Source organism: Triturus cristatus, chromosome 3_1, assembly GCF_964204655.1.
Source record: "Triturus cristatus chromosome 3_1, aTriCri1.1, whole genome shotgun sequence".
Lineage (NCBI taxonomy): Eukaryota > Metazoa > Chordata > Amphibia > Caudata > Salamandridae > Triturus > Triturus cristatus.
In genome coordinates this window covers 1,118,958,935-1,118,982,044 of record NC_140583.1, presented here as the reverse complement: position 1 = coordinate 1,118,982,044, position 23,110 = coordinate 1,118,958,935, and positions in this window count along the sequence as shown.

Here is a 23,110-nt window from a genome sequence, read left to right as displayed (position 1 = left end):
ACGCAACTTCACTAGTGTTTAACTGTGATGAGTGTTGATTAGAATGACTAATCGTGTGCCTCAATAGGCATTGTCCGTACACAGGGAGGGACTGACAGATGCATTTCACTTGGGGTGAGTCCTTATTGACAGCTCCACATCTGTGAGCCAGACATTGTGTTTGGGATAGTTGCTGGTAGACCTGTGCTCTTACGTGTCTTCAGCAATGTGAGTGTGGTGTCCAACTTCTTGCCATGTGGATCAATGTGATCCATCAAAACAGGCTACACAGTTAAGTGTGAGTAGGTATGTGAAGAGACGTTCTGTTGTCACATGTGGAACACTACTTTGGGACTTTGACATTTTTACACACAGCTCTATATAATTCATTGACGTGGGGCTACGTTGGGGGGTTGCGAGACTGTTTTTTATGCGCAATGAGGCCACAGCTAGTTCACACCTTCATAGCCATCTAATTGGCCATGTGGGTCAGGGTCAAACATCCGCATCGATGTCATTTCCCAGGGTGTACCTTTTTGTGCAATCAATGTCCCTACATTCATCCATACCTTTATACTTGATTGAACATAGACATGACACATCTGTGTGATTTGGAATGTTTTATTCACATTTTGTGGAGTGTCGGAGCTGGAGCAGTACATGGCCATGCAAACCCCACATTACATGGTTGCCCGGTGGAGGGCCAATCAGAGTCCTTTGGGGAATGATACATTAATCGGAAGAGGAAGAGTTCAGTCCGCAGCCTGATTGCTGTGTCATTGGTAACCAGAGCAGATATGGCAGTCCATGTCGGGGTCCAGGTGAATGTCACAGAGTGTTTCAGGGGACAGTGGAAGGTGTTGTTCCAGGGCATGATGCAGAGGGCTGAACCAAGCAGGAACCGGCCATATGGTGGGGATGAATGCTACAACCTCCTTTCGCGCACAGTCATTACCATCCACATCGTAGTCCTCTGATATGTCTTCTGTGTCAGGTGTGTCAGGTGTGTGTGGTGGTGTTATGGCTGCCTCACTGTGTGCCACTGACACATCAGGGGGCGGAGGTGTTATGGCTGCATCACTGTATGCCACTGACACATCAGGGGACGGAGGTGGTATGGCTGCATCATTGTGTGCCACTGACACATCAGGGGGCGGGGATGTGTGTGTGGAAGTTCCTGCAGCAGTCATCTGGGACAGGCTCTTTAGCAGCAATGGCAAGATGAGGATCTGCAGGGCATGGAAGATCCCAGCTACATCTCACTGGTGTTCAGCCGTGGCAGCCACCCTTCCAACCTGCATCCGCTCCATGTTCTCCATTGTCCTCCGCAGCTGTGCTAACTCTGTGCTGTCATCGATGGAGCTTGTCTGACTAGACAGTTCTTGTATCCGAGTAATGGCACCAGCGAGATCAGACAAGGATTGTTGTAGAGCATGGAACGGACTGTGGGTGTCCATTAGGGACTGTAAGTGGTCCCTGATCGGACTTTTACACCCACGTATGGCATCTAGTTTGGCTGCCATGAGGTAGAAACCCACCCGCACCTGTTCAGCCAGCACCTTCAGGCAGTCTAACAGACGGCGTTGGAATGCCATGTGTCTTTCCGTGAGGTGGTGGGAGCCAACCGTGGTGGTGGGTGCTTGCTGCTGTGTGGTCTGTGCAGGGGGTGGGGTCACCTTGCTGCAGCTGAGCTGCCCTGCTCTTGGAGGTGGGGTGCAGAGGCTGTCCACGAGCCGTTGGAGGGTGTCGAATCAGATGGCCTGGGGGTCCTCTTCATCATCACTGAAGAGATGTCTGGTTTGCTCTGGAGGATGTGTTGATTGTCCCTCTGCAATGTAAAGGGGAGATGTAGGTTAACAGTCTGTTCCATGTATGTTGACGCATTGTTAATGCTTACAGACAGACAGCATGACAATGTACATTGTGACTGTTTTGGAGGAGCTGACTATTTGATGGGAGACAGTGGACATTTCGACTACATGACGGATGTGAGGTTGTACTTGTACATTATCATCTCACAGTTTCCTGCTATGCTAGCAGTGGCAGACTGGATGGCCGCTAACTTTCTGCAGCTCAACGCTAGCAAATCAGAGATCCTACTGTTTGGGAAGGACCAGGAACTATCATTGTGGGTGTGCAGTGTGCTACACAAAATTATGCATGTGTGCCATTGTGCCCATCTCCCCTGTCCCCCCAGTCCCTGGTCCTTACTCACACTGTGGCTGTTGGGTCAGGTCATATCGAGCTGTGTCCGGACTCCCAACTCCTTGCACCGTCTCCACACTGATGACTGTGGCCACCATTTCCTCCAGTTCATCCAGCTCCTCCTGTGGCGCAGGACTCCACCTCCAGTCGCCATTGCTGCCTTCCTGTTGACAGTGAGTTTCTGCTTGGTTTGGCTTTTCACATCATGCCAGCGCCTCTTGACCTCCTCCATTGACCTCATCGACACTCCGACTGCATTCACGTTGTTCACGATGGACTGCCATATTTCCGTTTGTGTTGCCAATGACACAGTGGAGGTGACGCCCAGTTGTTGGTAGTGTTCTATCACCTCCGTGATGATGATCCGGTTTTCCTGCGGACTGAACACTGTCTTCCTCTTCCTCTTCTCCTTACCTTTCCCCGACCAAGGGGTTCCTGGCTGGCCCTCCGTGGGGCTTCTGGGGTTTGAGTTGTCCTCTGCACTTGATCCGGGTGCATCCATGGTGCTACACAGTTTATTTTGGTTTTGGTGTGCTTTTTTTGTTACTTTTATAGTGCATTTTCCTGCATGACGCGTGGTAATTGCAGGCCTGTCGCTGGTTATCGCAGATTTTTGTTTCACGATTTGGGACATCGCAACTTTTTTTGCGTTTCGTATTTTTTCGTCATCGCGTTAATTTTTACGCGGTCATTTGTTGCGTTATCGTGAGACTATCGCATGGTGCAGCCGGGTTGAGAATACAACATTAACAGGGTGTTATTTTGTCACGATAGACTGCGATGTGCAAAGTTGCGTTAAGCTAATTATGCGATAATTATCCCACGTTCTTGAGAATATCCCCCATTGTGTGTTATCTGCATTGCAGTCCACAAGTATGAAGATATCACATAATGGGTTACACATCAATGTTGATATATAATGGCCACAGGAATTGCTTCTTGAGGAACATCCCATTCAAGTTCATGCAAAGATGTGCTGAACGAAGACAATGTTAAACCATTGGGTCTGTTAAACTGAGACTATGTCAGACATATAATGACTTTACCCCCTTATCCCTTAAACCAATATGATATAGACTTTGGGTAAGAAAATGATGATCGAGCGCGTTGCATGCTGATGAACGACTTGTAAGACTTAGAGCTCTGACACCATTTCCATTTATATAAATGCATATATCATCTAAGGCAGAAAAAAACAGCTAGTATTGTATTCTGCTCAGAATGAAACTGACCTTGATGAGTGTAGAATACTGTGCTATGAAATTCTGCAGGTGAAAGGCTACTACTTTTTATAAGAAAAGAAAGAAAGGAAATTGGTCAAAAATCGGCCAATACTGTCGAATCCAGATTTGTAGTTTGAACAGGTGTCTAACAACTATTCTCTTGGGTCCAAGGGGCCTGTGCCATCTTCCAGCGAACTTATATAAAGTATTGAAAGTGGCGTTGCAATGGGTGCCCTTAAAAAGCATCTCATTGACCCAAAGAGGAGCCATAACAATGCGAGGACCTCGGGTGCTATACAACCTCGAGTTCAGACAGGGGTTCAAATGTCCCCAACGGGGGAATGATCTCTAATGCTAACACTGGGATTGAATGCCTCACAGGGAAAACAAATCTGTTTCCATTGCCATGCCTTTTGTGGCTCCAAAAGTAGTAAATCAATTCATCACATCCTTTCTCTGAAGGAAAAAGGGGGCTTGGAGACATATGGGCTTTAGTGAAGTCTGCTGCAATCAGGAATAATAGTATTTACATATCCTTTTATTATGATAGGATTCGTCCACAGTTTTTAGTACATAAGTATATCCTTTATCCTTTATAGGATATGGAAGCTGATTGATTGTTGCAGATTAATTTACACATTTAATTCCGCGAGAAGATGAATGACTTTCAGACTGGATTTGAGAACCAGATTGTAAGGAGCTCAATGCTACAGAGCTGTGATCAATACTATGTTAACTTATCTCTTTCGATTTAGCTCATAGGTAGAATTGTTTTCTAAGGTATTTTGCAATTCACACTGCAATTGATCATGAAAATTGAGAATCGGTCATGTTTCAAATGCTGAACCTAAATTCGAAACTGAATATGTAGGTGGTCCTATCAGATAACTGGATGGGAGTTGAGTATTATGAATATCATCAGATGCAAAAATAAAGTCCAAATGTTGGCTGGCAATGTGGGTGGCAGTGTGATTCTGAAGTTTTAGATGTGCTTAGCCAGTTTCAACTTGCAGAGCAAGGATTTGCCTCGACTTAGCATTTCCACTCGAATTTGGCTAGAGAATAGCACTTTCACTGGCTTGTCTGCTATCTGGTCAAACGTGCAGTTTCCTCTTCTCACTTATGAGTAGACCAAACAAACTGTTTTCATGAGGGTGTATCTTTAAATTGCTTAGCAGAAAGCGAGTATGCAAAATTGTGACGTTTTATTTCGAATGTTTGCAGAAATTAAAGGAAAACACGCGTTTTTCAGAATATTTAGCACATTTGTTTAAAGATTTATGAGAGGAAAAAGTCAGCAAAAATAGTTTTTTATGGCAGAATAAACCTGCAAATTGAGTTTTGTTGAATTTATTTCAGGAAAATAAGTGAAACATCCTTATTGGTTGCTCTCGTTTATTTTGCTGAAAAAACTAAAGTTGGCTTTTGCAGAAACAATGTCTTGCAAAAACAATAGACTTTCGCCAGAGGCTAATTCGGGGAAAAAAACATAACTTCCCAATGATATTATATTTCATAAATGCGATTTTTATCCAACTACACAAGTACAGTCATAACTTTGAACAGCCCTAGTTAGATCATGTTTTGTAATACTATTAAATGCTTCAGGGTAAAATAGCTTTTGGAAATGTAAATTGTTTAAATGACCTGTATAATACTTCATGTTTGATTGGGAATGATGTACACACAGGAACAGAGAAATGATTTTATCTTCTATTACTGTTTAACCCGTTTTCATTTAAAATTCAGTTTTCTCTTGAAAGACTCACTGTTCTGCTTAGGCAGCTTGCATAATTAATGTTGCTGCTGGGCTAGTTAAAAATGTAATAGCTTTGTAACTGTTGACATAATTGAGCAAAGTAGAAATCATACGCCACACGTTGTTGAAAGAAATGCACAGGGCACACGACCCCGTGTAAAAAGTCACACTTTCATTACAGCGTTAGTTCACTTAGCAGACAACATGATTAAAGAAGGCGCAATGTTTGAACTCTTTGATCCTCCGACATTCAATGTTATACTCAGGGCCATATTTACCAGTTTCTCAGGCAGCGCAGTGCAACAGCCACAAATGCTGTGCTGCCTGAGAAGAGAGCAGGAGCCATATTTACAGAAATATGGCACTCTCCACCCCTCTCCCTAACGCCGTGCAGAAATATGAGGCCGTGCACCACGGAAACCTTTGCACCATGGTGCAAGGATGTCTCCTTGAGTCCAGCATAGGTTTTGTACTGAAAGGATCCCCTTCCAGTACAAAATACTATGCTAAGACTAAATTTAAACCTTTTCCCACTTTGCGTGCTGTACAGTGGAACACACATGCGAAGTCAGAAAAGAAAGGAGAAATACAAGCTTTTCTCCTTCACAGCGCCTATCTGAAATGGGCACTTTTATCTGATGCTAAACCATGTCTACGTTTTAAGTAAGCCTGGGCAAAGCACTACGCTACGCTCGCGTAGTTTGCGAAGTTCGCGCTACTTCGCACTACGCGAACTGCACGTAGCACAGTGCGAACACGCGTAGCGTAGTGCTGCGGTCATTTTTTGCTTGCTCGCGGTCCTCAACGTCAAGTTGGCGACCGCGAGCAAGCAAAATGACATCCCGGCGAGACTTTTTCCTTGTTCGCGATCAGCAACTTCAAGTTGGCGATCGCGAGCATGGAAAATAAACCTCCCGGCGAGATTCCCAACGCGAGGAGGTCAGGTTTCTCATTGCGAGTGGTCGCGTATGCTCGCGACCGCTTGCGATGAGAAACTACCAGTTCACGTTGAGAAAGCTGAAGCTCGAGTAAAAATCTACTCGAGCAGCAGAAAACTACAGCTCGCACTGTGCAAGATGCCGTTTTCAATGATTGCAGAGTGCCGGTTGCTTGTCCGCACTGTGCAATCATTGAAAATGACATCTGGCACGGTGCGAACAAGGTACTACGCAGTTCGCGAAGTGCTACGCGTAGCTCGCGTAGTGCGAACTTCACTTTGCGTAGCTTCGCGAAGTGCTACTTCGCGAACTACGCCCAGGCCTAGTTTTAAGTAAATAGGGCTTAGCTCAGAAAACTTGGGTGGGTGCATGGGAACCACATATGGTACGCCCCTTGCGCTGCTTTGCGTTTCTTCCAAGTTGTTTTCCAGCAGAAAACAGGTCTTATGCTGGAAAGTATATAGGTGAAAATAGATTTAGCATTTGTTTTCCATCACTTTTGTGATGCAAACATGGCTTTAAATCTTAGTAAACTGACCCAGTTCTTGCAGTGGAGCAGGCCACATGCTTTTACTAAATGAAAATCCACTTAGCTCTAAAAACGTTGCTTTTTTTTGTGATGTGGCTATCGCATTATATCTGGAAAGTGTTTTTGAAGTAGATGCAGACTAGTGGTAGCAATCTCAGATTTCTATTTCACTGTTTGATCAAGGGTAAATGGGCAAACCACCCTGTGCCTCAATTGTGTTTTGTAAAAAAAAATGGCACAGCTCAAAAATGCGCAAGGCCCTGCAAGAAGTGTATCTTGTACCTCTGTCTTCATTTTGACCGCTGCTATGAGTCTTTTTATGTTTAAGTTTAGTATTTTTATTGAAGAAGTGAAAAATATACATATATTATATGCGAAACAGTATACAAAGAGAAATGAAATTTAATACGGCAACTTAATACTGAAATTCATGCTAACGTCAGAAATATCAATAATCGTATTAAGCAGGTAACTGGAATAAACAAGTGTTATTTAGGAAAAAGTTGAAGGGAGAGAGTATAATGAACAGAATAAGGAATGTAAAGGACAGAGATATGAAAAAGAGAATAAAGAGAGAAGAGAAGAAGAAAGCTGTCAATTATGTAAATATGATAGGAGAAACTTCCAAAAATAAAAAAAGAACCAGTAAAAATACGTTATATGAAAAGCAATAGGAAAAATGCATTAAAAATCACCAACAATCAATATGTTAAAATGCTTTGGATAATTTAATTACAGTACTATCATGTAAAGACAGATATCTGGTAGATTGGTTCGGGATGTTCATTCTGTTTTGCTGCCAGAGATGTAGCATGTAATTTTTAAGGATCCAGAAGTTGACTGTAACAAACTAAGTTCCACAACTGTTGTAATGTGATATTGTCTGTAGATTTCCAATTAAAAGTAATCACCTGGAATTCAATAGCATGCATAGATCCACAAGTTTACAGATTCATTTATTCCCAGGCCACATATTACTTAACCCATCCAAAATTAAAAAAATGGAGTGTGAACGCCTGTAATGTCCCCTATTCTTGTGTTGGAACCCTTGGAAACTGGCAATGAGTAGGCAAGCGTAACTTAGGAGACAGGTGTATAAAGCATTTGACAAAACGCTAAAACATTAAATAAGTAAGACACAACACACAATAAAAATCCAACTCCAATTTATAAAAGTAGGTTACATTTTGTATGAGCAAATAGATATCAAAACAACACAAATCCAATGTAGGGAGCTGGAGATACAAATGTTTAAAGAATAAACACTTTCTACTGCTTAAAAATATACAATGCCAAATTGGGACACCTAGTCGCGCTTGACCGGGACAAAGTCAAAGTCTGAGGCTGACTAGGATGGAGCCCTGGTCGAATACACTAAGCGGGAGCCCTCGGTCAATCTTTTACCTTCGCATTTAGTCAACGTCAACCGAGGATCCTCTTCAGGTTGAATTCACATCGACATTATTGGCTTGGTTTTCTGTGAGGCTCCGGTCAAATCCTGGATGTCTGGAGCTGTCAGCAATATGAACCTGAAAAGCAGGCCCGGTTGCGATTGAAGGTAGCCGGCTTGACTATCAACATCGAGTCGTTCACCTTACGGAGCTTTATATTAAAAAGTGCCCAAACTTTTAGATCTTCTTCCAGAAGGTTTCCATGAGTGTTCAGACTGTCCACAGCACCAAACGGAATGACTAGAATCTTTAAAATGGACCTTGAGATATTGGAACTACAATTCCCAGAATGCATTTGGCTAAATCCTTAAAAAGCCACTGGACGCACTCCAGGATGGGGTTTTCCTGGTGGAAATGATGCAGGTGGGGTCAGTTAACCTACAACTTGGAGGGAGTACACTCCGTAATCCTTCTTGAAGCAAGGTAAAGTTCTTAGGGCTGTAGTTCCAAGTGTGCAGCAGGTGCAATCCTTCAGAATGCAATCCTTTCGGGTGCAGACCAGGGTTCCTGCAAGGCAGTCCTTCTTCTCTTTTTAGTTTCAGGCAGCAGATTGGAGTTGTTTGGCAACTCTTCCATACTTATACTGTGTAAGCCCGGGCAAAGACATCCGCTCCGCCCACGGAGTGTGCAGAGATTTGCCTCCTATGTGTTCCGCGGAGAAGGCAAATCTCCACTCACTCTGCAGCCAAGTGGAGGAGTTGGCCAGCCCCCGCCTCCACCCCCTATATTAACAAATAATTCTAAATTACTCAAAGTGAATTAAACCACTTACCTGAACTGCGGTGTAACCGGGCTGCCCTCCTCCTCTTCCTCTCCGTCTGGATGGGTGCACATGGGTGGGTGCGCGCACATGCACAGTTTTGTCATGGATTATCCAGACGGCTAGGAAGAGGAGGAGGGCAGCCCGGGGATGCCGCAGTTCAGGTAAGTGGTATTAATTTACTTTAAGTAATTTAGAATTACTTGTTAATATAGGGGTGGTAGAGGCGGGTGGTGTAGCGGAGCGGAGTTCCACGGAGTTTGTTCGGAATTCCGTGGACTACGCCCAGGGTTAATGCTGTGTTTTTGGGCATCAAGAAGAGTGGCACCCCTGGCCAATGAGATGCAGAGTGCCACCCAAGTGGATGACCACTTCCTCCAACGTGTGGCATATTATTGTTCCAGAAAGCACTATTCTCTCAAAATCCAACATGGAGAAATTCTCTCCTTAGAGGTTAGACCAGGCTAAGCCAACTCACTGGCATGGCCAAGATTTTCTTTCACTCCCCTTCCATCCCTCTCCTTAATCTAATCACATGGGCTCCTGTGTTGGGGAGGTGGAAGCTTGTGGGGGTGAGCCTGTGCTATCCTAAATTGTCATTCTCCCTTTGAAGACCAGTTTGGCCAACCCTCCTCCCTCCTGCTTTCTTATTCTGCAGTTTCAGTTCTCATCCCATAGGAAACACATTGTCTCTATGGCAGGGTACTTCACAACTCATTAAGATAGCTTGACTGGCAGGGGCTAGCCAATCAGGAGAGAGCAGCTGGAAGTCTGGATTTTGGCTTACAGAAGATAAAGTTTAATAACTTATTTTCCTACTATTATGATACATCTAACAGTGACAAATTGTTGGCTTTATCATAACTATCATTTTAAGTCAATGAATGATATTTTGAGCTCCTTCTTAGCAATATTAATACTTAAATGCAATATTCCAATGTTAGCCTATGGAGCTAATTATCTACAATGGGGGACATGAATGTGGCAGTCTGTAAAGCAGAGCTGCCATTAAAATGACAGCAGGCAACACAGCAGTGCACACTACAGTGCAGGAAATATACTGAACTTCTAAACCTCCCTGTCCTATTATATACTGGGGACTAATAGGTAGTTTTGAATCCCCCTTGCCTCATTATATACTAGGGACTTCCAGGGGTCTGTCATTGCCAATTGTAATTGCACCTAACCATCATATATCTTTACAGGAGAGCACTGAACCAGGGTCTGGAAAGCAAAGCCTAGGGCACAGTCAGAGTCAGTTACCACCAGTGCCAAGAAAAAAAATGGGGTGATCAGGCCAAAAGGATAACTTCCTCACATCTTGTCCTTATCTGTTCCCAGAACAGCGGTGGCTTATTGCATAGGAAAAACATATGAGGCGAGGTATTTGCTAGCATGTATACCTTTTTAGCAATTAGATTTTACTTAAAAACAAAGCTTCCTTTGGTTTGCTAAATTTATAAAGAAAATCACCACCAACATCCAAACATTTATTCACACACCGCTTATATGTAAGGGAGTCTAAATATATACTCAAGACAATACACAAGAAAATAGAAAATATATATTTTTCTTTTATTATTGTTTAAAAAAATACATATAAATCCAATTGCCTATTAAAAAGAGCACCATAAGAAATACACAAATTTCAAATTCATATGACAAAAACACGGACTTCTATTAAATGTGGCTAAGAAAATACAACCAAATTATCAATGGACAATTCTTTATGACAGCAAATTATACAGACACAAAGGACACATATGCAAGAAAAAACATAAAAACACGGCACAATATGTTCTGGGGAGTACACTTAACAAGACAGTAACATTTGTCATAAAAATCACACTTCCATGTTGAGAACACGTTGGACCTGGAACCTGATAAGTTGTACCCAATTCAATATCTGTTGTTCCAGTCACTACACGGATTGTGTACTCAAGCGTCGATGTGTTTCAATGGCCAATTTCCCTGTAAGCCATCTTTTTCAAGAACAAACTTGTGACTCCCAGCATGTATGTAGTGTCAGTATTAGGTCATATACCTGCACAATAAATTGCACAGTATGATGTGGTACTTTCCCGTGCGTGTCTTATTTATAATTGATTTTCCAACTGCGCTATGGAGTCTGCCACTCTCCTATATGCATCACCTCACATCTATAGAGCTGTTATCCGTTAGTCTAATTGTAGAAATAGTAGAAAGTAATCAAGATAGTGATATTTGTGTTCCTCCTTAGCGTCTTTTAAAATAAATTTTCGTTATAAAAACCACTTGGACGGCGCCCTTCATCAATTAGGCCTTTAATTTGTATGGTCCAACATGTGGATACGCTCCTTGTAGCATTTCGATGTAAGCAATTTGATTTTAAACAGATATTTTGGTGTATGATAGAGTCTATTGTAGAAGTAATAAAGCATTGGGGTAAGGTTGGCAGGACGTGCCGTAGAGTGTATTTTTTCACATATTTCCAGCCAAAATTGTGTGGGCCAACTAGACACTAAATCAGATTTCCATAAGAGTTCCAATTGGTATTTTGGTCTATCCAGAAGGGGCGTTATTTGAGTTCTGTATATTAATGAAGCCCTGGAAACATGAAGTATGCAAATGTAAGAGGATTACAGAACACTTCCCTGTATGAAACAGAAAGAGAGGGATATCAAAGTAGGGGCCAATACGGATTGTAAGAGCTGATATTGTTTGAAAAATTGTAAGGAGAGGTTAAAGGAATTTCGCCCTGCCATTCTTTTTTAAGTTTGTTGATATCTACTTCTAGATAAATGGAACAAAACACATTGAGGTTTAATGTTGTTTTTTTAGACCTTTAACATTTCAGGTGGTAACTCTTAGCAGTAGATGAGGGGGAATTCATAGTTAAACATTATTGGAAATATAGGCATAAACATTCAGTATAAGGGAAGTTTCAACAATGACAACAGAGGAAGAAGAGGAAAGCAGGAAGAGAAGAAAGAAGAAAAATGAAGATGAAAGAGGGATAGAGAACTCCTGAAAAACAAAGAAAACATATTTGCCACACAGGAAGAGAAAACCTTAGTTGCAAGAATAACCTTACGTGAAAAATAATACATTGTAAAGGATGAGGAGAGTGTGGAACACCTAAAGAAGACAGAACCAGTCTCAGCTCAGCCGAATAAGAATGGTGACATGGTAAACATCACAAATGAAAAATATCAGCAAAAACGATGAAGAGAGGGACAAAGGCACCTAGGGACTGAATGATGTGAAACACTTTATAGGAGGGTAGATTCAAGAGGATAAAAAGCTTAACGGTTCACTCACCATACGCCTTGATAGGTGGGATGCTGTAGAAAAAGTGCGCACAATGAAGGGACGGAATGCACTAGAGAGGGTACACACGCCAAATAAAACACCGGGGCTGAAAGACAATGAGACAAATATGGGTTATAAGGAATATACAAGCCAGGAGTGAAACATTACTAAGTGAAGAATAAGATTTTGAAATTCAATAACTGTAATAAACAAGGCATATATAATGTGTTATGTTATGTTAGATCTACTTATATAGCGCACGACTCACCCTGGGGCATCTCAGCGCTGCTTAGAGACAGACCTAAAACTGGGAAATCAACCATTCAAACTTAAAACAGGTAAGCTTTTAGTTGTTTCCTAAATATACTGTAGATGGAAATTTCACGCAGAGCAATAGGTAGTTTATTCCTGTATCTTGGAACAAGGTAAGAAAAAGCTTTGCCTCCAGTACGACTAAGACGTATTCGGAGCACCTGTAGAAGAGCTAGTGTACTTGATCTAAGATTTCAACAAGGTACATGTTTTGTGAGTTTCTTTTGCAGATACCAGGGACCTTTGCCTTTCAAGGCATTGTAAGTAAGACAGCAGATTTTGAAATATGATTGCTTCCTCACTGGTAGCCAGTGTAACTCTCTCCACAGGGGACCAGAGGGAGAGTTAGCTGGGAGATTAAGAATCATTCTTGCCGCGGTGTTCTGAATTACCTATAATTAGCAAGCAAGGTCTCTCCTACTTCAGCCAGCAGAGCGTTCCCGTAATCCAATCTGCTAATCACCATGGCTTGAACCAGGGTTCTACGACAATTTATGGGCAGATAAGGAAAGATCCTGCGCAAAAGACACAGGCTATAATAGCAGGGACTAGTTGTGGCAGCAATACAATCTTTCATTGTTAATGTTCGATCAAGTTTTAGCCCTAGGTTTTTTACACATTGTTTGGGCACGGGTGCTGCTCCCAGCTGTTGGGGCCACCACTCCTCCGACCAAGTAGTTGAGGATTTCCCCATTAGCATGACCTCCGTTTTTTCATGGTTTAGTTGAAGGCAATTCTCCGTCATCCAGCTGGAGATTGCAAGCAATCTGGAAGTGAAACAAATGTTCTCACTTTTTAAATTAGGGCCGACTTTAAACATGAGCTGAGTATCGTCAGCATTTGAAATTATCTCAAAGCCGAACTGCCCTTCAATTTTTGCCAGAGGGGCCATATATATATTAAATAAAGTCGGACTTAGACAGGAGCCGTGAGGTACGCTCTTATCCAGGTGCATTTTTCCTGAAAAATAGGGCCACAACATAGTGGTTTGGTGTCTGTCTGAAAGGAAATGCTGCAGCCATTTTAAGGCAGTACCTTGGATACCACAGGCGTATAATCTTTCCACAAGCTTTGAGTGTGAGATGGTATCAAACGCCACGGAGAGATCGAATAGGATCAGTACAACAGATCCTCCCGGATCCATTACCTGCCTAGGGAGTCAGTCACAGCCAGTATAGCAGTCTCAGTGCTGAAACCCGGTCAGAAACCCGATTGTGAGGGGTCCAGAATTTTGTTAGATTAAAGGTGTAAACCAAGCTGCCTATTTATTATACTTTCCAAATCCTTCCTCTCGGGTCGCTCATTTCAGGTGTGGGACGGCAGCTCCCGCTCAGACCCCCTTACGCTCACATGTGGTGTGCCCCAGGGGTCCTCGCTTAGTCCCACCTTGTTTAATGTGTACATGGCCCCGTTAGAGGATGTGGTTACCCCCTATGGGATAAAAATAGTCAATTATGCCGACGACACCCAACTCGTCGTCTCTCTTTCCCAGCTGGACAATAACCCTAAAATCCTACTTAACTGCCTACAAGACATACACACCTGGATGTGCGAATCCTCGCTGAAGTTGAACGGGACAAAAACAGAAATCATGCTTCTGGGCAACAAATGGTCCTCCGTCCCTCCTTCAGTCTGGCCGGATTCCTTCGGTGACATCCCCACGCCTAAGACAGAAATTAAAACACTGGGCTTCTGGTTGGAGCAGGACCTCTCCTTGAAGACCCAGGCAGTCAAGACCGCGGGGACCTGCTTTGGCCTTCTCCGTTCAATTCGTAAGATCCTCCCCCTCCTGCCCCCCCTGTCCAGGAAACTTCTAGTTCAAGGGCTCATTCTAGCACGTCTGGACTACGGCAACGCCGCATACCTCGGCGCTCCTGAATCCACCCTGGCCAAACTCCAGCGTACACAAAACGCCGCGGCGAGACTCATTCTCAACCTTCCTCCCAGAGCCCCGACCACACCGGCCCTTAAATCTCTGCACTGGCTTCCGGTCCGCCAGCGAGTAGAGTTTAAGGCCATGTGCATCACGCACAAACTCATCAATGGGGCTGGACCTTCCGCCCTCAAAGATATGATCACACCTTATAAAGCCCACAGAAACCTTCGCTCGGACAACGAACATCTGGCCACAGTCCCAAGATTCAAGAAGTCGCGCACCGGTGGCCGCCGCTTCTCGGTTAAGGCCGCCTCTAACTGGAACGCTCTCCCTTGCCTGCTGCGCCTGGAACCTAGCCACGCACTTTTCCGCAAAAAACTCAAAACCCTCCTCTTCCCCAAATAGTTCCTGGTTTCCGCCTGTCCTGGATTTTACATTCTTATAGCGCGGGGATGCCCTCGGGTCACCAGGCGCTCTATAAATCTCAAAATAAATAATAATAATAAAAATTTCCAATTGCTTACCCAATAGGGGTAGCAAGGAAATAGGACGGTAATTGCTAAGTACTTGAGGGTCAGCCGTGGGTTTTTTCAGTATTGGCCACACATACGCCTCCTTCCATGTTGTAGGGATGATACCCGTTTGTATCGAACAATTACAAATATTTCGAATTTCTGGGATGCAGCTGGTGGCTAGGAGAGCCATCGTCTTCGGGGGACAAAGGTCCAGAGGCGATCCGGATTTTGCTGTGGACAGGGAATTAAAAACCTCCTCTAACGTAACTGTTTCAAAATAGTCCAAGGTACTAGGTGTTACCTTTTCTGATTCCCCTAGTATAGTAGTGGATTCTGAGTTCTGTGAGGCAGTAGATGGAAAATTAGCATATATATTAGAGATCTTTTCTTGAAAATAGGTCGCTAATGAGTTACAGAGCTCTTGGGATTCCACTGGGGATTGTCTACAGACTTGTGGAGACACGAAATCCCTTACTATATTAAAAAGATATTTTGAGGAGTTGCTGGCGTATTCTATTTGGTTCATGATAAAAGTTTGTCTGGCTGTTTTTATATTCTGATGATAGCTGGATAAAGACTGTTTGTACAGTTGTCTATCTTGGAGATCTTTACTATTCTGCCAGAGTCTCTCCAAAGTTTTACATTTGGATTTTTCAGCTTTTAAATCAGATGTATACCAAGGGGCTGATGGACGCCGCTGTAGAGAGCCATAATTTTGGGTGGAATTACTGTGTCCAAAGCAGTCACAAAGGTGGAATTAAAGCCTTCCAACAGCTTGGATACTTCCAAGTCACTATCTGGTAAATTGGGATGGAATGCCTTGCTGAAAGCTTCCAAAGTAAGGTCGTGCCATGATCTACGCACCTCTTTTTTACGTCCTATGTTCACTGCTAAGCCCGTCAGGTACGACGATTGAATAAAGAACATAATCATAGATTGGTCTGTCCATGTAAGAGGGTCCGGAGGGTTACAAGTCAGGTGATCTATGTTAGAAAAGCTTAAGTCTAGCAAGTGGCCAGCCAGATGTGTTGGGCCTTTAACTCTCTGAGTAAGTCCTATTAAGTCTAGACTAAAAAGAAGTTTATTAACTTGAGAATTGGTGAAATCTTCCCCATGAAAGTTAAAATCACCCAACAAAAGGAATGTATGCTTATGTTATGCATAACAATCATGTGTTTGCTGCAGTGCCACTTTCCATGTCAGAAGGTCCTGCAGTTTAGCTGGATCATCAAAGGTATAAGAGTTCTGTAAGTGATTTTGAAAAAACATGGATAAGAAAGGCCGTATCTGATGTTCATGAAATTTAGTTGTTCATCGAGTCCCAGAAAACAATTTTTTTCTTGCAGCTGTTGCATTGGAAACATCTTGTGAGAAATATACCTTATTATCAGAACCATTGGAGAGGGCCCTCCTGTTTGGCTGCAGAGACGATGCATTAAATAGGTGTGCTGCAAGGAAAGTATTATAATACATCTGAACCTCTGATGTGAAGAATTAGCAGATGATTTGGGCCCAAGATGGTGGGTTCTTTGAATATTAAGTAGGCTTTGGTCAAGTAAGTGAACAATTGATGGAATAACCTTTTATAGGAAGGAGATCATGTTGGGCCCTTCTGAGTTCATAAAGTCGTAGCTTGTTTCTCTGATTTGTGTTTTTGATATTCTTTTTGAGCAGTTCTATTTCCTTTGTCAGCTGAGAAATCTCTGGGATCAAGTCCTCCACATCGCAAATTCTTTGTTCAATAGCAGTGATATGTTGGTCATGAATGGACCACTTCTCCTTAATGCGTATCAGGGAGGCGTTGGTTTCCACGACAAAGGATTTCAAGCCTACTATTTACTCTATGATATCCTCTAGGGTGAAAGGAGGGGGTGATTTGTATGTAGAATCAGAATCCTTCTATTGTCTCTTGATTGAAGCAGAGGGTTTTTAGACACAGGTCCAGACGCTGAAGTAAAGCACCCCACCCCAGGTGCTATAACTCTCCATAAGGGCAGAGAGGTTCTTAGAGACAATGTCCTGTTGGCTTATATTAGGGTGAGTGATAATGGAAGGTTTGAAGGTTTGTCCTTCTGCTTCAAACTGCTACCCATAAAGTAAGAATGGATATTGGGGACCGTGAAGGAACCTTGCAGATGAGTAAAAATATGAAGGCTAATGTAGTGTCACTTCACTATATGGAAGCAGTGTAGGGTTTAAATCATATTACACAGGTGAATCAAACTATATGGGTGGTGAGCTCCTAGGCTATCATAATAAATATTAGTCCTCCAAAGGGCTGCAACAGTAGAAAAAGCACCAGTCGAAAAGCATTTAGTGAGACATATTTCAGCCTGTGGGGACTTTGCAACAACTGCTGCTTAAATGATTCAAGTGCTCACTAGGTACCTTCATGAAGATTGAGATGCTGCTTAGAGAGAGCCGCAAATGCCCCGCACTTTGGCACAGATGCCTCCCTGAGACTGCACAGAACAGAAGAGACCCCTAGCCAGCTCAACCCAGGAAAGCTTCTGAGACTAAAGAGGCTTCAAAAAGTTAAAGCTCCCTTACGCACATCACAGCCTGAAACTCGAGTTAAAAGCAGCCTATAAAATGTAACAGAGGGCGAGGGTACCTTCAGCAGTCTCATACAGCTGTCAAAGAAGGCGAAATTCACGTCAGGGTGCCATCAGAGTTAATGAAGTATAGTGCTACACTGTTGTGTTGCCTCATGTCAAATCCTCTCAAGAGTGTGAATTGGTGGTGCAGAATAATGGGATTAGTGCTTCATGAAGGAAAAACATGCCAGCGTGGTACCTAAAATGTTCACAAAAGGTCTAGGGGTGTAGTGCCAGCCTACCAACCATACTATGTGGGGTAAGGAGAAGGATTTATTTGAAACAGCACCACACCCCCGGGTGAACGCCGGAGCTGACTGGGAGGTTCAAAGACCGGTGGCCATCTTGGCAGTGTTTGCAACGTGCACTCACTACTATGAGTCTAGAATCATTTGCGTTTTGTCTGAAAGACAACCTTAGACATATGCCAGTCTTGCCTTCTGACACAAGTGAACAGAATACCAGTAGACTCCCTGCGAAGTTGAAGAGTAGCTCAGAGGCAGGCAATACACAGAGAAGCCACTCTTCATCAGACTAATCAGTGCTTCAGCAATAAAGGACAGTTACAAAATACCCGGTCTGCTCTGAAAACAGAAATGGCAAATACTGGTACATCTTTTCCCTAGCATTATAAATTAAGGTTTTCTTCAAAACAAGTTGAATGTGAGATTTCCAAGAAAGAAGAAACATTGGAGAATTGTGAGGGTGTTCAACCTTTAAGGTTTTTCTTGCCACTAAACTGTTAGATTAGTTACTGCCTCATTTGAGAGAACAAACATTTCAAGGGCTGTCCCTTCTCCTAAGTCAATTCATTTGCCTCATCTTCAGGGCCAGACTGGCTATTTATCCCACCTAGTATGTCCCCACGGGGGTGGAGCCATTGGGGGTAAACCTTTGAAGGTCCAGGACCATGGCCTCCGACTCCAGCTCCCAGGGGTTTATGGTTACAAGCACAGCAGGGGCAAAAGAAGAGGGAAAGAGAGAGTGAGAGAGAGGCAACATAGAGTGATAGGGCGAGAAGGAGTGAAAGAAAAAAGCAGAAAAGGGCAGTTATACAATTTTTGCCAGAGCTGCTCTTGGTTTCCAGTCCAGCCCTGCTCTACTTACAATGACATAAAAGTGGAAGTGTGGAAGTTCTCACACAGCTATTCATTGGTTATCTTATGAGCACTAGTAGGCACTAGAGAGTATATTTTAGAAAGTTAAGCAGGACAAAAAAATGGAATACCATTTAAGGGTGAACATTTATACCAACAATCTGGGTTCTGCCTTTTTAAGAATTTCTCTAGGTTTAAAGTTGACTTCCAACGCATGACTGTTTGTTCAGTGTCCTGCCTGTGGCATCACTGTCTAAGCTATGAGACTGCCTTACCTAATGGAAGCCAAGTATGATGAAGATCTAAAGCACAGTTACTATGCGTCAGTGAAACCGTAATGCCTCAGGGAAATCTGAGAAAGGAGAGCGAGAGAGAGAGAGAGAGAGCGAGACAAGCAGAAGATTTCTAATAAAATTGAAGTATTTGTTTTCAGGTGCTTTACCAAAAACAGCAGGAACGCAAACATTTTCTGTGTCATTTTAAGGGAAGTTTAGTCTCCTTTAGTGACAAGGCCTTAAAAAGGAATCATAAAGATCTTTGATTAAAAAACAAGTGAGCAACTTGTCAATTCCAATCAAAGACAGAGCAGCAGGCATATATTCTCTGCAGTTTTCTTCTTTGCACTTCTCTCTGCACCTATGGAATATCTGACCAGCTGCCATGTTGGTATAAGAATCTTCCTTGTTCCTTCTGCTACCCAATTTTCAAGGTGCTGGTAAAAGTAGCACCTAAAAGCACAAAGCGCTTCTTGCAGTCATCTGGTACACTAGACCGTGGAAAAAGCACAAGCTCAGGCCAACAGTGATGTAGCACAGATCGGATACAGGGGCCAGGTTAGTCCCACTGACAAAGTTGCCCTCTAAGTCCAGTGCAAAGTGTTCCGTATGCAGTGGAGGAGGCCACAAAGAGGAGGCTTACCTTAGCGGATGGTCGCCACTGTAACGTGAATTACAAGTCGGGCATCAAAGACGATCATAGCTGTAGCACGGAGAGCTGGTTGAATGTTGCAGATGGTGTTTGCAATAGCTTCTCTTTGGTGGACATTGTGGGGTTGTTGCTGTAGTACAAAGTGCAGGTCTTGTGTTACCAGTAGTCTCTGTCAGCATGAAGGGCAGCTCTCACTGGAACTTTGCGTTGGTGGTTATTGCAGGCACGTGCAAAAGAGGTAACAGTTCCTAAGAAAAACAGTGCCACTATGGTCTACTGTAAGGCGAGAAAAAGACAGAGCAAGAGGTGGGCTGTGGATAAGGTTCGAGGATGAGGTGTAGTGAAGACCAGGTACTTCTGTGTGGTACTAGAAGTGCCCTCACACACCCTTGCGGGTGCAAAGCATCATCATTGGGCGGTGCTCCTCGTGGGGGTGGCGCTGCAGTCCCTCATTGGCCCTTCAGGAGGGCTCTTTGTCGGAGATCTTTTGGTGGAGTCGCCGTAGTTGTGCGTGCGTGTGTGTGGGGTAGGGGAAAAGAAACCAGTGTGGTGGTGAGGATAAAAAGACCTTGTGGTACCCGAACAATTTATTAGTGGGTCCGTAGGGTCTCGTAAAATATAACGGGGGATAGTGTATAAATGACACTCTGAGTAGGGGAGATGTAAATAAGCCCCACTGCTCTCGACCCGTAAGAGTGAGGGTTAAAGTGAGAGAGAGGGTGTGAAAGGGGTGGTCAACATGTTTCGCGCTGCCCGTGGTCCCTAGTGGATCCTTAGCGCTTCGTCAGGACCTTGATGGAAGAGTAAAACAAAAAGGAAGGGGATTTAGGACAAAAAGGAGAATAACCTATAATCCCAATATAGAAAGAAGGAGCACGTATTATTCGTGTCCTTGGCGTCGAACCTATAGGGAGAGGGAGAGAACAGAGAAGTTAAAAAACATGAGAAGCTTCTCTAGGACTGGGACTGTGGTACCGTACACCAGTGTAGAGAGCGTGCCAGCTGTAATCATGCTGGGGTAAGTGGTTGTACAAGGTGTGATTGGGAGGCAGGGTAAGTGTACAACCGTGCCCTAATGTGGGCCAGATTGAGATACATGCAAGCTCTATTCACCGTGTAGAGGTGACGGATATCCATCCTAGTCAAACATGCGGCACGTGGTTTGTACATGGATGCGTGGCCACACGATGCTTGATGTACAGTGGAAGTTCAAAAAGTTAAAGTGCCAGGCAATTATAGTAAAATCGATGGTAAATGTGAGCTGCCCGGTCTAAGTAGACAGGTGGCGTAAGGGTGAACTAAGTCCGTAGCTAACCGTAATAGTGTCAGTGTCATATCATAAGGTGGATACTTGAAGCATAATGGTAGACTGGAGAGGATACGTAAGTGAACACATGCTAAGGGTGATAGTTCTCAATATCCTACCCGCAAAAGTCAGGGTCCAGGCAGTACCGGGTGGACCGTCTGGGGCGGGGGCTACAGCTGCGAAAAACCAAGTTGTGGGGAGTAAAGGCTACGTAAACTTATGCTTCAAGTATCCACCTTATGATATGACACTGATACTATTACGGTTAGCTACGGACTTAGTTCACCCTTACGCCACCTGTCTACTTAGACCGGGCAGCTCACGTTTACCATCGATTTTACTATAATTGCCTGGCACTTTAACTTTTTGAACTTCCACTGTACATCAAGCATCGTGTGGCCACGCATCCATGTACAAACCACGTGCCGCATGTTTGACTAGGATGGATATCCGTCACCTCTATACGGTGAATAGAGCTTGCATGTATCTCAATCTGGCCCACATTAGGGCACGGTTGTACACTTACCCTGCCTCCCAATCACACCTTGTACAACCACTTACCCCAGCATGATTACAGCTGGCACGCTCTCTACACTGGTGTACGGTACCACAGTCCCAGTCCGAGAGAAGCTTCTCATGTTTTTTAACTTCTCTGTTCTCTCCCTCACCCTATAGGTTCGACGCCAAGGACACGAATAATACGTGCTCCTTCTTTCTATATTGGGATTATAGGTTATTCTCCTTTTTGTCCTAAATCCCCTTCTTTTTTGTTTTACTCTTCCATCAAGGTCCTGACGAAGCGCTAAGGATCCACTAGGGACCGCGGGCAGCGCAAAACATGTTGACCACCCCTTTCACATCCTCTCTCTCACTTTAACCCTCACTCTTACGGGTCGAGAGCAGTGGGGCTTATTTACATCTCCCCTACTCAGAGGGTCATTTATACACTATCCCCCGTTATATTTTACTAGACCCTACGGACCCACTAATAAATTGTTCGGGTACCACAAGGTCTTTTTATCCTCACCACCACACTGGTTTCTTTTCCCCTACCCCACACACCCGCACGCACAACTACGGCGACTCCACCAAAAGATCTCCGACAAAGAGCCCTCCTGAAGGGCCCGTGAGGGACTGCAGCGCCACCCCCACGAGGAGCACCGCCCAAGGATGATGCTTTGCACCCGCAAGGGTGTGTGAGGGCACTTCTAGTACCACCCAGGAGTACCTGGTCTTCACTACACCTCATCCTCGAACCTTATCCACAGCCCACCTCTTGCTCTTTCTTTTTCTCGCCTTACAGTAGACCATAGTGGCACTGTTTTTCTTAAGAACTGTTACCTCTTTTGCACGTGTACTTACTCTAGGAGCATCGGTACAGGACCTACCCCTCTCTCGTCTTCTATGCTCCTTGTCCCTCCCTCTCAAGTGTGTATACATGGTTATTGCAGGCAGCCTGGTCTTGGCGAGAACAGACCTGTTTGCATTTGCAAGGAGCTCAAACTTCAGGAGTTTCAATTTATTTCTTTGGAGGAGTTCTCACTGATACCAGCCAAGGGTCCTACTGTGGAAGGTGCCTTTTGGAGATTAGGACTCTAGCAGATGCCAGCAGTAGGGCTCACGCAGGTCCAGTTGCAAGTCAAGACAGGTCCAGTTGCAGCAGGTCAGCTGGGCAGCTGAAGGGAGGCCTTTGAAGCTTGTTGTGTCCCCGTAGCTCACATAGGAGGTCAGCCAACTGACCCGTAGAGTCACTCTGTGTAGCCGGGGATGAAGGCAAGAAGGTCCAGTCTTCCTTCTCAGAAAACAAGTTAGTCCTTCAAGCACCAGGGCAGTCCTCTGGCAGCAGGGGAGTCCTTCCTCTGTAATCCCCACAGTCCAAGGACTGTTCTGGTGGGTGGCTCTGGAGGTCAAATTTGTATTCCTGGAGGTAGCCAGTTTGTGGGGGGACTGCCTGTCCTAACCCCACTCCTGGTTAAAAAAAAAGTGCTTCCCCTTTCCAGTCAAGGCTCAACACTGTCTGGGGCTGTCAAAAGGGAGGGCAGGAACAGTGTCAGGTTCCTTCATGCAGGGGGCTGAGGTCTTTGAAGTATAAACTGGATTGAGTACAGACCCTCCCTAGTCATCCTGCCAAGATGGCCCATCCTGTCCACACCTAAGCCCCCTTTGATTTGCTGTCTGGAATCAATATACAAATCCCAACCTCAGAGCCATTCCCAGGCATGTGATCAGGACACTTGCAGAAGGCGCACATGGTTGGGACAAGAAAACACCAGCTTTCTAAAAGTGGCATTTTCAGAGTTGTAACTTCAAGAGGATTTCACATTACAATTCACTTGAGAGTAAAC